Raw genomic sequence first — 16,434 nt, forward strand, 5'->3', positions numbered from 1 at the left:
ATATACCAATAATACCACATAATTCACAATTTCCCCAAACCCTCCCACTATTTCAGATCTTTACATGTTTGTTCAAGCTGTTTCTTCTACTCAGATTTTTCTTCTCTCTTTCTTCATTTGGCTAACATCTCGTTCTTGCAGCCTCAGCCAGGAGACTGAGCTAATTACACCTTCCTTGTGCTTCGATAGAATCCTCTGTGGTTAACTAGTCCTTACCACTTTATGTGGTAAGTAGTTAAGCCCTTACTACTCTTTACAGGTGTGTCATTTTCATCTGTCTGTAAACTTTTGAAGGCAGGAACCCTCCCTTATTTCTTTTTTATCTCCATAAGTTGAACACAATCAAGAAATGTAGATATATGAAATGAAAGGTGTTTTCTGCTTCTAACAAGGAAGGATTATGTACAAAACTCTGGGGCAAGGCTGTCTGAGATCAGACCTTAGCACTACCACGTACTTACTAAAGAATATTGGGAAAGTTACCTAAATGTGTACCTCAGTCTCCTCATTCATGAAATGGGGCTGAAGATAGGAGCTATCCTGTAGAATTTTGTGAAGATTAAATTCTTAGTACATGTAAAGTGGCTTAATACATACTCCTGGTGGTCATTCAATAAATGTTAGTTGTGCCTTTCTTTATCTGATATGTTTTTCACATAATCCTGTTTTATTTTTCAGGACAACTGGAACAAATAAAAGAAGTTCTTCCAATGTCTCTGCTCATGTAACAGTACTGAACTTTAGTTTATGGCAAATTTGTGATTATCTTGGCACTAGCCTCTTTTCTAATTGGGCACACTTAGATAAATCGTGACTTTAGCTGCTTGACTGTTGTGTAACTTAAGGAGTATGTATATTGCCAGTCTGTGCCACTTGGCAGCTTTAAAAAATTCATTTAATTTAATTTAAAAAGGGAGAAATGTAGTACATATGAGACTAGTACTATGTAAATATGCTAAAATTTATCTCCATATGTTTTGTTCAAAAATTTTTACACTGTTCAGTAGAAAAAGAAAACAGATCTGATCATATATCACCTCCCTACTCAAAATTTGTCTATAGCACCCAGAATAGTGTAGAAAAGTTTAAATATCTCAACAGACCTTTAAAAGAAATAAAATGAGCAAGGACAACAAAACACTAACTGGGAAAGATATGGAAAGGACAAATAATCAGACTTGATTTAATAAAATCAAGTGCATTAACAATCAAAATGAAGCTATTTAAATCGAAGGTATATCATTTATCTATCAAATGTCAAGATTTAAAAAATAATGTTCAACGTTGGCAAGAATGCAACAAAATACTAACTCCTACACAGCACTGCTGGGAGTGCGAATAGGTACAAGTTCTCAGGGAAGAAATTGGAAATATACCAAGAACCTTTAAAAATTTCCTGTGGACTTAAAACTTCCTTCCTAGAAATAGTATGAGGAAATAATTAGAAATTTCTACAAGATTTTAGTGTATATTTTACTTATAATAATGAAAAATTGGAAATAGATGAACTTCTGGCTATTGCAAATGTATGCTGCATCTATATAATGAAATATTGAGCAGACATATATGGATGTTTCTTAAGTATATATTATGACATTAAAATACTTATGCTTTATGCTAAGTAAAGAGTAGTATATAAATGACTACATGTATATGTATGCATATGACAATGGCCATTATATAATATATAATATGTATACGTATGCACAAATGTGTGCATGTATGAAATGAAACATTAAAATATTAATGGTAGATTACATAAAAGTGTTCAGGGGAACTTATTTTCTATTTATGTATTTTTTGTATTTTTTGAGTTTTCCTCTTCCATGTGCATGCGGCATGATTTCTTAACCAGAAAAATAACCCAATTAAGTTAACAAGAAAATTTGCATACTGGCATTAAAAGTTCTCCACAGTTGAAGACAACCTGCCTTTTCAGTCTTACTATAGCACTAAATTCCAGACATACCCTGGGAGCTATTAGAATAACAAGTACAGAATTTGATACAAATGCCTACCCTCCAAAGATTCAAGAGCTCAGATTCAGAGACTTAAGAGAACAGCTGATCTGGTTCTCTCGTGGATGACTGTTTTATTCTGTTCATTTCAATTAAATATTTTGAATGACCAGAGCTTTGAGGTCCAGCTATAGTGCCCCTAGTAGTAGCTGGTATGTAGTGCAGACTCAATATATTTTTGCTAAATGAATAAATGATGGAATGAATGGCTTTTAATCGTTGACCAAATTTGAGCACAGTTTTTCCTTCATATCCTCCCCAAATCAGGCCAGTTTCAATATATGAAGTGTAACATGCATGCCCAGCCAGATATTGAAAAGGAACATTGGACTAGGAGACAGTGACATGGGTTCTTCTTAGGTTCTGTTCTGTGACTTCAGAGAAAATACATCACCACACTGAGACTTCGTTTCCTGAACTGTATGTAAATGAAATTAACAACTACTCCTTTTCCCACAAAAGTTATTGTCAGTCGTAAGTGAAATAGAACACTATACTTGATAGCATACCCCTAAATGAAAGGGTTTTTAATATGATAAAGAGTTATAGAAATATGAGCAACTGCTGCAAATGTTAAAAGTAATACTAAGGCTGTGTTAGATATGTATAACCTGGTATTTAGAGAGAATGAAGTCAATCGAGGCAGGATTAAGGTGATTCAGAATACAGGGATAAGGAAGACATTGTTATATTTTAGAACTTCTCCTACTCTTTATGACCAAAGGAAGAAAGTTTTATTATGTCTAGAACCTAACTTTCCTTGAGCACATAATCTAACTCTACCTGTCTGGATAGATAATCTAAACAATTCAAACACAGGGAGCCCAGAATAAGAACGAGGTCCTTTAATCCTGTATAGCTTAATGCAATGCCTGGACAAATCCCAGAGTATATTAAGCAGATAGTCAAAAAGTATTGGCAAAGTCCCTTGAGGGATAGAAGAAAAATTATGGGACTATTGAACTTTACCACCAGAGAAACCCCTGATACTGTGCCAAACATTAGGGGCACCCAAATCAATGGACTAAGCCCTTGATCTTGAGGCTTGCTTTTGTGAAGCTTATGTGTACAGCAGAGAAGCTTAGCCTATCTGTAGGTATGCCTCAGAGTTACTTCTGGAGGACCTCTTTTATGGCTCAGATGTGGCCTCTCTCTCTAAGCCCAACTCTGTAAGTGAAACCATTGCCCTCCCCGCTACGTGGGACATGACATCCAGAGATGAAAGTCTTCTGGCAGCGTGGGAGATGATTCCTAGGGGTGAGCCTGGTCCTGGCACCATGAGATCAATAATGCCATCCTGACCAAAAGGAGGAAAGAAGTGTAACAAATAAGCTATCAGTGGCTGAGAGAGTTCACTGGAGGTCACTTTTACTCATGCTTCAGTTAGACATTGCTACCAATCATAATTTGCCAAACCCAAACCCAAACCATTCCTGCCAATCTTAAAGAATACCTAGGGCATTATATAAGATTCTACAAATGCTCCATGCACTAGGGTAATTTTCCAAAACCTATGATCTCCAGATGGGTCTCTGGACCAGATAATTCCTGAAATGCAGAGGGGCCAGCCTTTCCAGAGCATCAGCTAGTTCCAATCCTCTATTCTATATTATTGACAGCCCCTTTCAATATGAAAAAGATAGACTGTGCATAGTCCAAATATTCCTAAAGAGTGGGAGAAAGATCAAAGGTGATGGTGAAGATATACAGAGGAATTTGAGTTTAACAAATGAGTATGAGTGCTGAATCATTATGCCCCTATTTCTTAGCCTTCAGTACATTAGAGAAGCTAAAAATAAGAACCTAAAATTGTGAAATTGTAACCCATGCCAAACTCTGAACTCTGTTCTACAACTAATTGTTGTGATGTGCTTTGAAATTTATTGCTTATGTATTTTTTATTTATTTTATTTATTTTATTTATTTTATTTATTTTATTGCTTGTAAGCAATAATTATTTAAAGAGAAGGAGGAGTATAACAGAGAAGATAGGATTTAACAAATGAACACGAGTGCTGAATTATTATATTGTTATTTCTGTTGGTTTCCAGTGTCTTAGAGCAGCTAGAAGAAAAAACAAAAAATCGTGGAACTGTAATCCATACCAAATTTTAAAATCTGTTCTATAACTACTTGTTAAAAGGTACATGGAAATTTATTGCCTTTTAATATATATGCTATATTTCACAATAAAAAAAGTTTAAAAATACTGAATAGATGCTATGAAGTAAGCAAAAATATGATAAAACTAGGTTTTCAAAGACAATCGCTATAATTGATCTTCCAATCTACTCCTGTCCCTTCTATAATAAATGATCACTCTTAGTAAACTTGGTGAACAAAAGTATACTTTCATGAAGCTGAAAATGTCTAATGCTGTGTTCATCAGTGAATAAGGGAAATTCCAGGTATCAAATATTCGCTGTGCATATGGTACAAGAACAATACAAATTTCTGTTTCAACTTTATCCCCATTTTTCCCCTGAAGAGCCACAGGCAAATATTTGCTTCTTGGCATACTTGAACTTGGCTTTTTAATCATTATTCTCAATAAGAATGTATGCATTTATTTAGCACGTTACATGTGTCAAAATATTTTCACTTAAAACATCTTAACTGATTCTCACAACCACCCATTAGCAATTTTCCTTTAATTTAGCAGTATCTACTAGAACCAACACATACCAGCTAGCTAGAGCCGAGTGTAAAATTTTTAGGCAGTTTGAAAGCAAGTTGATTGTTTAACACAGACAATGTTAAAAATTAAATTATACAAATTATATACATACACTATATATAATGAAATTATATTAAAATTGTTATAAATGCTCAAAACTTATCGCTTCCTGATTATTTTACCAAATTTTACTTTATCTATGTTCTTAAGTTTTTTTATGCCTATGAATCTGTTTGGTGGAAACACTATTTGATAATGTGCTACCAAATCTGCATTTAGTGACATCACATTAATAGCTTGAATTCAGTCACGGTAATGGTATTTATACCACTAAAATTGGTAAATGTTACAAATCAGAGCTTGATTTATTGTTTTGTGAATTGTCTTAACTTAAAAATATTATGGAGAAAATGTTAACAATGCAGATTAAACTAAAATGTATGACACGTCTATAGCCATATTACGAATAGCAGAAAAAATAAGGAAATATTCTTCTAATATTTGAAAACTATTATACCATTTAGTGAAAAAGTCATTCATGTCACCGATAAATGAGTAAAATTTCAACATATGACATTTTGTCAGTTTTGTCTTACTCATTGATGTAAAGGAAAGTATCAACGAATACTCCTGTCAGAATTACATTCATTCATATGTTACAACTAAAGTTTGGCTACTCTACAAGACTTGGTAAAAACCAAAGACAGCTTTCTTTAGGATCGATTGACTATATGGAAGTTAAATGGGGAGTTTATGCTATCACTTTCAGTAAATTGTGTGCTACACATCCTTTGTATCAATAAAATAATCTCATGTGTGTATGTGTGTAGACAGCCATACTTTGATGGGTGAGGGTAGGGAAGATCTGGCTGTGAAACATTTATCAGCACCCGTTGGGTTGTCCAGACAGGAAGAGTTCAATACTATTTACAGTTGTTAGCATTACTTGGCTTCAGTCCATACTCACCTTATGTGGGAAAACACAACTTAGTGGACAGCCTCTTTTATTTATTTACTAAGTACTTATCTAGTGCCTACTATGAGTGAGGCCCTATTCTAACTGCTTTACCGATATCATCCCAAAACTGATTCTACAAGGGAAATTTTATTAGGCACCCATTTTAGAGGTAAGGAAACTAAGGCACCAAAAAGTTGTCATAAACTACAAAACAAGGTTAAAAATAAAAGTTTAATTTAATAAGAAAGAACCCCAATAAACTTTGGCTTTTAGGTCAGCATGTTGCTATTGAGTGTCCTCAGTGTCTTAGTTTCCAGAAAAAACATCACCAAACATCCTTTAACATTCACTAATGAAGAGAGAGAATCAGCTTTTGTGGCTAGCACCCGCAGTACACTGTTTCTCCTATTCCCCTGGATTAGGGTGCTGTCTTTGATCTTGATGGGTTGGTCACACTTTCTTTTTTATTTTTCACATTATCTTTTAATAGGTATTCTTTCCATGATCATTTACCTACACAGATTGCAAGGTCCATCTTAGTCCTTGATTTGGGAAGCTTCTCTGCACCTCCTGGCACCACCATCAATTCAAATTCTTTCTACTAAAGTCCTTGCAGTTCTCAGAAAGTAATAATAAAAATGATAAAAATAATAACTTCCTAGGATATCTATTTTTGGTACTTAATCAGAAGCCCTATGTTCTAGTTTGCTAGCTGCTGAAATGCAATACACCAGAAACGGAATGGTTTTTAAAAGGGGAATTTAATAAGTTAAGAGTTAACAGTTCTAAAGCCAAGAAAATGTCCCAATTAAAACAAGTGTATAGAAATGTCCAATCTAAGGAGTCCAGGAAAAGATACCTTGGCTCTAGGAGGCCGATGAAGTTCACGGTTTCTCACTCAAGTGAGAAGGCACATGGCCAACATGGTCAGGGTTTCTCTCTCATCTGGAAGGGCACATGGTGAACATGGCATCATCTGGTAACTTTCTTTCCTGGTTTCCTGTTTCATGAAGCTCCCCGGGAGGCGTTTTCCTTCTTCATCTCCAAAGGTCACTGACTGGTGGACTCTCTACTTTCATGATGCTGCAGCATTCTCTGCTCTCTCTGAATCTCCTGGCTTTTTCTCTTGTCATTCTCTTTTATAGGATTCCAGTAAACTAATCAAGACCCACCCAAATGGGTGGAGACATGTCTCCACCTAATCCAGTTTGACAACCACTCTTGACTGAGTCAGATCTCCAGGGAGATGATCTAATTGCAGTTTCAAACATAAAATACTGAATAGGGATTAGAAGAAATGGCTGTCTTTACAAAACAGCATTACGATTAAAACATGGCTTTTCTAGGGTACATACATCCTTTCAAACCAGCACACCCTATCTTCCAAAGTAGGATAAGGTTAAAATGCTCTGCAGTATGTCTTGGCTATCTTACCCAAGTGAGCAGCCAAAGCATGAGGATCTCTATCTCATTCTTGGTTTTCCTAGAACTCAGTACCTCTGATGCCTAACAATTGTTTGAAAAATGCTTATAAAATGAATGAGTGTGTTAGTGAATGAATACCCTTTATTTCCCCATCACAATACCCACACTTCATTGTAATTATTTTTTATGTTTGTCTTCTCACAGTGTCAGCAACTATAAATGTCATATTCACCACTGTATTTTAGAACCAGACACATATTATGTGAATTAATGATTAAATGAATGAATGTATAATTTTAAAACAGAGAGAATATGCATTATACACTGTAGATATGGCTAATGAAAGCATTCTCTTATATAATATAATATATTCTTGGGTTTGTAACTAAGAATCCTCAAATGGACATCATTTAATGATAACATAATATGGCAATGCTTAGATAGAAAAAATAAACTGAGGAAAATGAAGTGTGTTAAGTGACGACCTCTATCAATTATGACTTAATTTTTATTTAACACCGTTTCTGGGAAACATCCTAAAATACAACTTTCTCAGACCTCAGTCTGAGCACTGAACATAGCACAATTATGAGTCTATCATTGTGTCTACCATAATGATGAGGAGTCCCAGAAGTTTGTTTCAGGCATCAGAGTATCGGGCACAGACTCTGCCTGCTCCTCAGATTCCCAATCCTGCTTCTTGGGCTCACACCAAATCAACCACCAAGGCCACCATCTTTGCTAAGCTGGATGGAGTCCAAATGGAAGGCTCAGGCATGTATGGTTTTCATGACCCACATGCTGAATCTATCCATTCCGGGTTCCCTTCACTTCTGTATGTGTATGAAACAATACACCACATAGTACAGGATCTGGCTTCCCAAGCCATCACTGAGGGGCTGCGTAATTCATCTTAGAAGCGCATTGCTGTCACTGAGACTTGGCCATGGGGAATAGGACATGGGATAGAGCCAGGCAGGTAAATTGTTTTTCTTTTTACCTTTCCATAAACTAAGGAGGAACCGAGAGTTCTCCTTGCAGCTTTCTAGAGAAGTCTAAGTACTAAAGTAGAGCAGCATACTATATTTCTTAGCAGTTAGTCATAACCAGTGTGGTAACAGATCCCACCACATTGCTTCCAGTTTCTCCATGCCTCCCTTCCTTTTTTCCTTACTCTTAGTGCCCCATGCTTTTTCACAATGTAGTGTATGCTTCAGGCTCTGTTTTCTAGAGAACCCAGGCTAAGACACAGAATTTTAACTAATAACTAAATGACATTTGTTTTTGGAAAGTCATGGGAAAAAATAAATACAGAATTTTAGTCATAGTCACAAATCAGTTATATAACGGGAATTGGAATTAGTTTTCAACACAAGACAATTTTGGTAAATTATATACAGCATGGTGTTCTTGTGACAGCATAATTTAAAATACATTGATTCAGATGACATGCAAAAATCAAGCACAAGAAAATGGATATTAAACATTGCAAAACTTTTTATTTTGTTATTCATTCACCAAAACATTAGGGCCATATCAATTGCTCCAATATGCACAGAGGTCAGTGACTTTCTTGGAAATGCAGAATAAGTATTCTATGTAGTGATGATGTGGAGGGAAAGAGTAACTTTTAAGGCAAAATCTATTTAAAATTTATTAAAAAAAATAAAGCTTATGGTTTACCTTCTCCTTCATAGTGCTTTACTTTATATGAAAAGTTTTTGCTTCATTTATGCCTTTGTTGGGGTTACTGAATGGGGAAGGGGAAGGATGGGGAGGCAGCCTCTGTAAAGTGAACAGCTGGGGTGTCCCTGATCTGAAGGAGGCTACTAATATTACATTATATAATTCCCAGCATGAATTCCAGCTGTGAGCACATACTCTGTTCTTCAGTCTGCAGTGTGCACAAAAGGAATAGTTGTCATTTGCATTTTTGAATCTCACATGCATTTTTATTCATGTGTGAGTTTCTTCAATCTGCTTTATAAGAATAGGCTCCCCTTGGGCTGGAAAAAAAAATTCCTGGCACAAAATAATATGATGTGTTTATGTTTGAGTTTTTAAATGTAATTCATACCATACTCAACTTTAATTATCTCATTTGTCATTTATTCATTGTACTGTACTTACAATTATGACATCCAGGAAACAGGCAGGTTTTCTGACTCCTGAGTACCTCTGGGTCTTTCTGGGCTCACCAAGCCATTTTAAATGAGGTACATTTAACTCACTAGGTTGCAGCTTCTGCAATGCAATGTTTAGTGTACAGATAAAGCAAATTATCACTAGAACGAGATAAACCGAACAAGCTGAGTCATTTAGAAAGGAAATGCTTCTAATTTTGTGATCTCTATATTAATTCACAAGTCATATTAAGGCATATTTCATGCCTCAAGTTTCTTGTATTACTAAAGATGATTGTAATTGTAGGTAGCTTACTTTTATCTAACTCTTGATTGAATATTGAATCTATCTTTGTCTCTTCTTTCCTTATTGCCATGCAGAAGCCCTGTTGCACATTTATAGGGCATGAACCTCAGTCTTCTGAACCAATCCTAGCCAGGCATTATGTTCAGACTTCCTTTCCCTTTGTGAATATTTGGATTATATAGTTTTTAAGAGAGTACAATCTGCTGTATAACAGCACTGGAGGCTCTTATGTCTTTGGTAAAGGACCATAGTTTGTATAGCCCAAAGACCTTTATTAGTATATCTTCCTATCTATATGCTGATCTTCTCTAAGAGAATATAAGCCATTAGAAAACCTGGATTATAGCTTATTAAAATTTGAATCCACCACACTTGTCTTTATACCATAGATGTTTAAAGTGTTTGTTAGAGACTATATGGTCAAGGGTGACACAGGAAAGGTTAGTTAGGAACAAGAACTGTGATGTTCAGTTCTACAGGATTGAATAGGATCTGAGTTCATGCAACCTTTCTGGAAGACAGTCTGGCGATATGACTCAAAAGCCTTAAAATTGTTTACATCATTTGACCTAAAAATTTTATTTTGTAAATGTATTCTAAGGAAATTACAGAAAAGGGCAAAAAAATACAAATATCTAAGATTGTTCAAATCAGCATTGTTTATAATTATGAAAAATTAGAAAAGAATAAATGTCCAGTAATAAGGGACTATTTAAATTGTGGTGATGCTATCAAGGGACTACTATGTAATGACAAAAAATTATATAAAATATATTTATTGGGCGGGCCGCGGTGGCTCAGCGGGCAAGAGTGCTTGCCTGCCATGCCGGAGGACCCCGGTTCGATTCCCGGCCCCAGCCCATGTAAAAAACAAGCAAACAAACAAAATATAATAAAAATAAGAAAATGTTTAAAGATGTTTCCCTTTCTTCCTCCTTTCCTTCCTTCTATCCTTCCTTCCTTCTCTGTCTTTCTAAAAAAAAAAAAAAAAAAAAATATATATTTATTGACATGAAAAGCCATTTAAAAGTTGAGTATGAAATACAGTCTACTGCAGAGTAAGGATTAGTTTCCAAAATAGGTAAGAAAATCAAGGCATCATGTGTGAAAAGTAGATAAAGATATATTTTAGTACCAATGGCAATATTTAAAATTAAATGCCAACTTTTATTTTAAAAGAGAGGCAATTTTAATTTTCACTTCTGGTCATATACAGTATCTGGTATCAGATTCGTTTTCTTACCATAAACAACTAAAACACTAAACAAAATATGCAAAAGTGCTGTTTTCAGACATTGGAAAATAGAGCTGGACTATGATCCCAAGGAGAAAGGAATCAAGGGAGGTAAGTACTAATATTACTTCAGCTCTCTGCCCAGAGGCACTTTATATAGCACATTTCAAGGAGGGGGAAACCCAAAAATCATACAACAGGATTACTGAATTAAGGAGACAGATCAGAGTTTGAGGACATTGGAAGTAGCTGAAATTGCAGATCAGAAAAAATGGAGATGGGAGAGTTACACAGAGAGGGAACTTCTTAAATATGTATTAGGTCCCCTTTAGTTTGTTACTGAATTCTAAGCTGTATGTGTGTGTATGGTGAAACTCCAGAAGGTCTGGCAAAGAGAAGTTGAACAACTCCCCAAGATCACACAAGGCTAGGCTAGAAGACATTTGAGTTCAGACCAGCCAGAGTAGAGACTTCACTGACCACCCAGGATATTCAGAAGAGATCCCAGTGTGCTCACACTTTGGAAGTATGGCTAAACTAGCTCTACAATAAAGGCTATTCTAGATCCACAATACCACAAACTGGAAAATAAGCTATAAAGATCGGATTGAATTACAAGAAACTTAACCACCTCTTAAAACAAACTTCTACTCTTTATAGGAAGACAACTGTGATAGTTAGGTTCAGGTGTCAACTTGGCCAAGAGATAGTGCCCAGTTGTTCTGTTGCTGTGGACTTAAATCATCAGCATGTGAATTTCATCTATGGCTGATTACATCTTTGGTTGGCTAAGGGGAGTGACCTCCACAATAAGTGATGTTTAATTTAATGACTGGAGGTTTAAAAGGAGAAGTCAGAAGAGAGAGAAAGCACTCAGACCCAGAAGTTTGGAGATGCAGAGAGGAACCCCCCAGGGAAAGCCCCTTGAAACCAGAAGCCTGGAGAGAAGGCCAGCAGATGCCACTATGTGTCTTTCAATGGGACAGAAGAACCCAGATGAAAGCCAGATACCTTTCCTCTGAGGAACTGTAAATTTGCAACTAAATAAATCTCCTTTGTAAAAGCCAATCCATTTCTGCTGTGTTGCATTTAGGCAGCCTTAGCAAGCTAAAACAACAACCAAACCCAGGTACACAACAGCCTAATATAAATAACATGTAACATCCAATAAAAAAGACTACTTATGCAAAGAAATGGGAAAATGCACCATAAGCAGGAAAAAAATTAGTTACTTGAACCCAACCTGGAAATGGCAGGTTAGATGAAATTAAAGGACATTAAAATAGCTATTATAAATATCTTCAAGGATTTACAGGAAAATCTTAGTGCAATGATGAAACAAATGAAAGTTATATAAAAAGAACTATACATAATTTCTAGAGATGAAAAATGCAATATCTGAAATAAAAATTCACTGAGTAAAATTAACAAGAGATTAGATACTGCAGAAGAAAAGATAAGTAAACTTGAAAGCATAGCAATAGAAATGATCTGAAACACAGAGAAGAAAAAAGTAACAAAATGAATAGAACAACAGGGACATGTAGGAAAATATCATGCAGTCTAACATATATTTAGTGTTAGACTCAGAAAGGAACAATCAGAAAATATTTGGAGAAATACTGACAGAATATTTTCTAAAATCTGCTGAGAAATGCAATTTTGCAGATCCAAGAAACTCAGAGGATTTCAGGCAGGATAAACATCAAAAAGAACCACAATAAAACACATCATGATAAAATTGCTGAAATTCAGTGATAAAGAGAATATCTGATGCAGCTAAAAAAATAATAGACATTACACAGAGAGGAAAAAATATAAGAACTACCACAAACTTCTCATCAAAAACAATGCAAGTCAAAATACAATAGAATGGAATCTTTAAAAGGGCTGAAATAAAAAGAAAACTGCCCAGATAGAATTCAGTACACAGTTAAAATATACTTCAAAAACCAAGGTTAACAATGGTAGCTCAACATTGTGTCCTCCTGTCATTAATAGCACTGAATTGTATATTTGAATGTGGAAAAAAGAGAAAATTTAGGCTGCATATATGTTTCTAGAATCAAAGTTTAAGAACAAATAAACAACATAGGACTGTACAACACAAACAGGGAACACTAATGCAAATATTGGAGTAAAGTTAGTACAATTATAATAATATTCTTTCATCAATTATAACAAATATACTGCACTACAGCAAGATGTTAATAACGGGGGGGGGATATGGGAAGTTTGTGCTTTCTACATGATTTTTCTGTACAAAAAATTTAAAGATTACAAAAAATTAAAGCATTTCTATGTCACTATATCTGATTGGGATAAAATGAAGGTTAAAAAAGACTTTTTCAGAGAAATGAAAGATGGAAAAATGTGTCATATACACTATAAGAAAAGGACATTTTTCAGGTTAAAAGAAGTATGATATCAAATGGAAACTTAGATCTATACAAAGGAATTAAGAACCCCCCAAGTGGTTTATATTTGGTAAATATAAAAGACTTATCTATAGCATCAGGAAGGAAATCAGTGGTTGTTGAGCCTAAGGGGAAAGATGGACTCATATGGCCACAAGAAATCTTTGCAGTCAATAGATATGTTCATTATCTGTGTGTCTACATATGTAAAAAATCATTAAATTGTATACCATATATGTACAGCTTATCTATTTAGATTAAACCTCAACAAAGATGTAACAAAAGTGAAAGTAGAGACAATTTATAATGAATTATAATTATATAAGGAATTATAATTGAACCTTGAGGAAACATATTGCTCCCATGGACAACTAGAAAACCTGTAGCCATTCCTAAAATATACCACCACTACACTCTAACACTATAGTAAACTAGGCATAGCTAAATAGGTCTATTAACTACAACATCTGTTTTCAAGATCTGAGGCAATAGTTGTCAAGTGGAAATTTCTACTACATGTTACCAAATTTAATAGTCAATCCTCCATTCACATCTCACACAGGCTCTTGGCAGCTTTTGACAAGATGTTCACTCCCTCTTCCTTGAAATCTTCATTTGATTTAGAAGAGTCTAAATTTCCATATTTACCTTCTACTACACTGGCCGCTCCTCCCCTAGTCCTGCTTCTTTTTCTCTTTTCAACAAATATCTAAATAATGGCATGCCCTGGTTCTTGGACCTCTTCTCTTGATCTAAACCCGTGCCTCTTTGTTGTCTTTTCCAGTATTATTGCTTGGAATATCACCCTTATATTGAGAACTCTCAATTTATGTCTCTACCTTGAACTAAGCCCTTGAATCTGAGTTAAATATTAAAGTGTCTATTCCACATCTCTGTTTGCATGTTTAATAGAAATCTTAAATGCAATATGTCCAAAAAGAAAATTCCTGATATTCTGCAATTTCCAAACTGCTCCATTCACTGTTTTTCTTATTGAGTTAAAGGCAACTAAATTTCTCTCATTACTTTTGCCAAACACTGTCTTAAGCCCACAATATAGGATAATACTGTTTTCAATTTTCAATAAAGCACCATAAGTAGATAGATTTATATTTTAACTATCATATTACTATGAAAGTATTTAAGGGAACATGCCATTTTTCAAGATTTGAGCACTTCACTTATATGTTTTTTAGGTTTTAAATTCTAAACATAGAAGGAGCAAAATATCACTGTAAAGTTCAGCACTTGCAAAAAAAAGTCAAGATTTTAAAATGGACGCATCATTGGTCCTCTAATAATTGGGACCCAAGTGAGTTTTCCTATAGCAAAATAATCCAATTGTTTCTTGGATAGTCAGATGCCAATAATTTTTTCCCTTTACTTTGTAACTGGCATATAAAGTAAAATGTGGCTCAAAGGTATTTTTTTTTCCATGAGTACATAGCAGATAAGAGTATATTAAGACAGAAACAGACAGACAGGAAACAGTCAAGGGGAGTATTTCTGCTTCACAAACTTCAATTTTTTACCTCAAAAATATATATATATATTTATAAGTGTACATTGAATTTTATAAAATAAACAGATCTTTACAAACAAAAGTGAAAGTCAATATTTCTACAGATTGGTTTAATGATTTACATTGCCATACTATTAGCACATCACTTATACATCCTTTGCTTTGCTTATTTTGGAAATTAAAGAATTGGCTGATCTGGGAGACTCCTGCTTTTTTTTAAATTTAAATACAAATGCATAATTTTCCTAGTTTACCAAAGAGATGAAAATATTTGTATTTGCCAGAGGAGCAATACACCAGGTAAAACTAAACAATTTTCCTCTTATTTTCTAAGACAAACTGGATTGATACTTCTTTTGATGTAGACAGACTGATTTAAAAAAGACCCCTTCTGTATCTGAGGGTTCCCATACTGAAAGAGTATACCCTTGTTTATTTGGCTTTTTAAGAAGCTCATTTCTTCCTCACCTCAATATATCTTGTTTTAATCTTCAAAATGCTTAATCAAAATGGCTTGCCTTAAATTAATATATTACTCCACTTTAAATACTTTCAATAGGCTGGATTTTCTTTTTTAAAAAGTATTATATAGTATTTTATATATATATATATATATATATATATATATATATATAATGTTCTCATTAGAACTAAAGCTTTCATTTTTCATGAGTAAAAACCTGCTCTCTGAGGATAATCAGGAAAATTATACCTTAAAAAAAGTAATATGCAATACTTTTTAGCTTCCTGGATCCAACAATTTTATTTAAACCCTCCAGCTTATTTCCTTTATGTGTGTTTCTTTGAAAGAGTAGTTTTTGAGCCAAAGAATTATAAATGTCAAACTTCAGCAAATTTGGTAGTAGCTCACTACTATGTTATCATTTTAATTAACTAGTTTGCACTGAATTAGTTTTTTAAAAGCTTACTGGTGGAATCTACATTAAACGAATGTTCATGGAGTTGTATAAGAACCTAGAGAATCAACTTCAGCCTACATTACAAAATTTTAGCCCAAATTCCCACAAAGGCTTCAGACCTAGTTTTCAGACCTCTTGATGCTGATGAGTTGCCCCGCAAGGTTCTCCACCTGTTTCTTCACAATTATGTCCCTTTCAGGAAGCTTAGTTCAGTCATTGAGGTGCCAGGGTTCTGCCTGGTTTTGGTCAGATTCCCCAGAGCTATAGCTTACTCCTGTGTCCTCAGCTGTCTACCAGGGTTTTGCCACATGTAGATAAAATTCTCAAGAATGGTTATTGGGTGACATGATGCCCAACTATTGACTGATATCAGGACTTTGGTCTGGCCACTCCCACAGACTGAGCACTATTTCCAGAATTAGCATAGAAAATAATGTACTCTTTATATGCATTGTCTAACACACCTTGTGTCTTATAGCTAGATAACTGTCCCAGTTTCTTCTTGCCTTAAGGTGTTTAATCTCCACTTTCTTCCCTACATTCCTAGGAGATAGCATTCCAGATGCATTATGACACACAATGATAGACAAAGATCTGTTCATCAAAATTGCCCTACTCCTGAGTTCCACCCAGTAACACACCAGGCTCTCTTGGTTATCCTACAACCATTCCTCATTGATCCCTTGGTTGGCTTCTATTCCTCTGTTTTCCTTGTATGTCGGTGGTTCTCAGAGGTTTGTCTTCGGCTTCCTCTCTTTTCATTCTACTTGAGCGTTGTATCTAGTCCTATTATTTAAATGGCACCATTAACTGCCTAATTTTCATTTTCATCT

At 34.8% G+C, this 16,434-nt stretch overlaps 1 long non-coding RNA gene across 1 annotated transcript in view; it reads right to left on the reverse strand.

Moving 5' to 3' along the window:
- LOC143649439 (uncharacterized) overlaps window positions 1-16,153 on the reverse strand; it is a 68,476-nt gene extending 52,323 nt beyond the window's left edge. The window contains exons 1-2 of the long non-coding RNA XR_013158999.1: window positions 16,066-16,153; window positions 9,209-9,322 (exon numbers count right to left, since the gene is read on the reverse strand). This is a non-coding gene — a long non-coding RNA (uncharacterized LOC143649439). The remainder of the gene's footprint in view (window positions 1-9,208; window positions 9,323-16,065) is intronic.
- Window positions 16,154-16,434: the final 281 nt, after the last annotated feature.

This window comes from Tamandua tetradactyla, chromosome 11 (assembly GCF_023851605.1).
Source record: "Tamandua tetradactyla isolate mTamTet1 chromosome 11, mTamTet1.pri, whole genome shotgun sequence".
In the NCBI taxonomy this organism is placed as follows: Eukaryota; Metazoa; Chordata; class Mammalia; order Pilosa; family Myrmecophagidae; genus Tamandua; species Tamandua tetradactyla.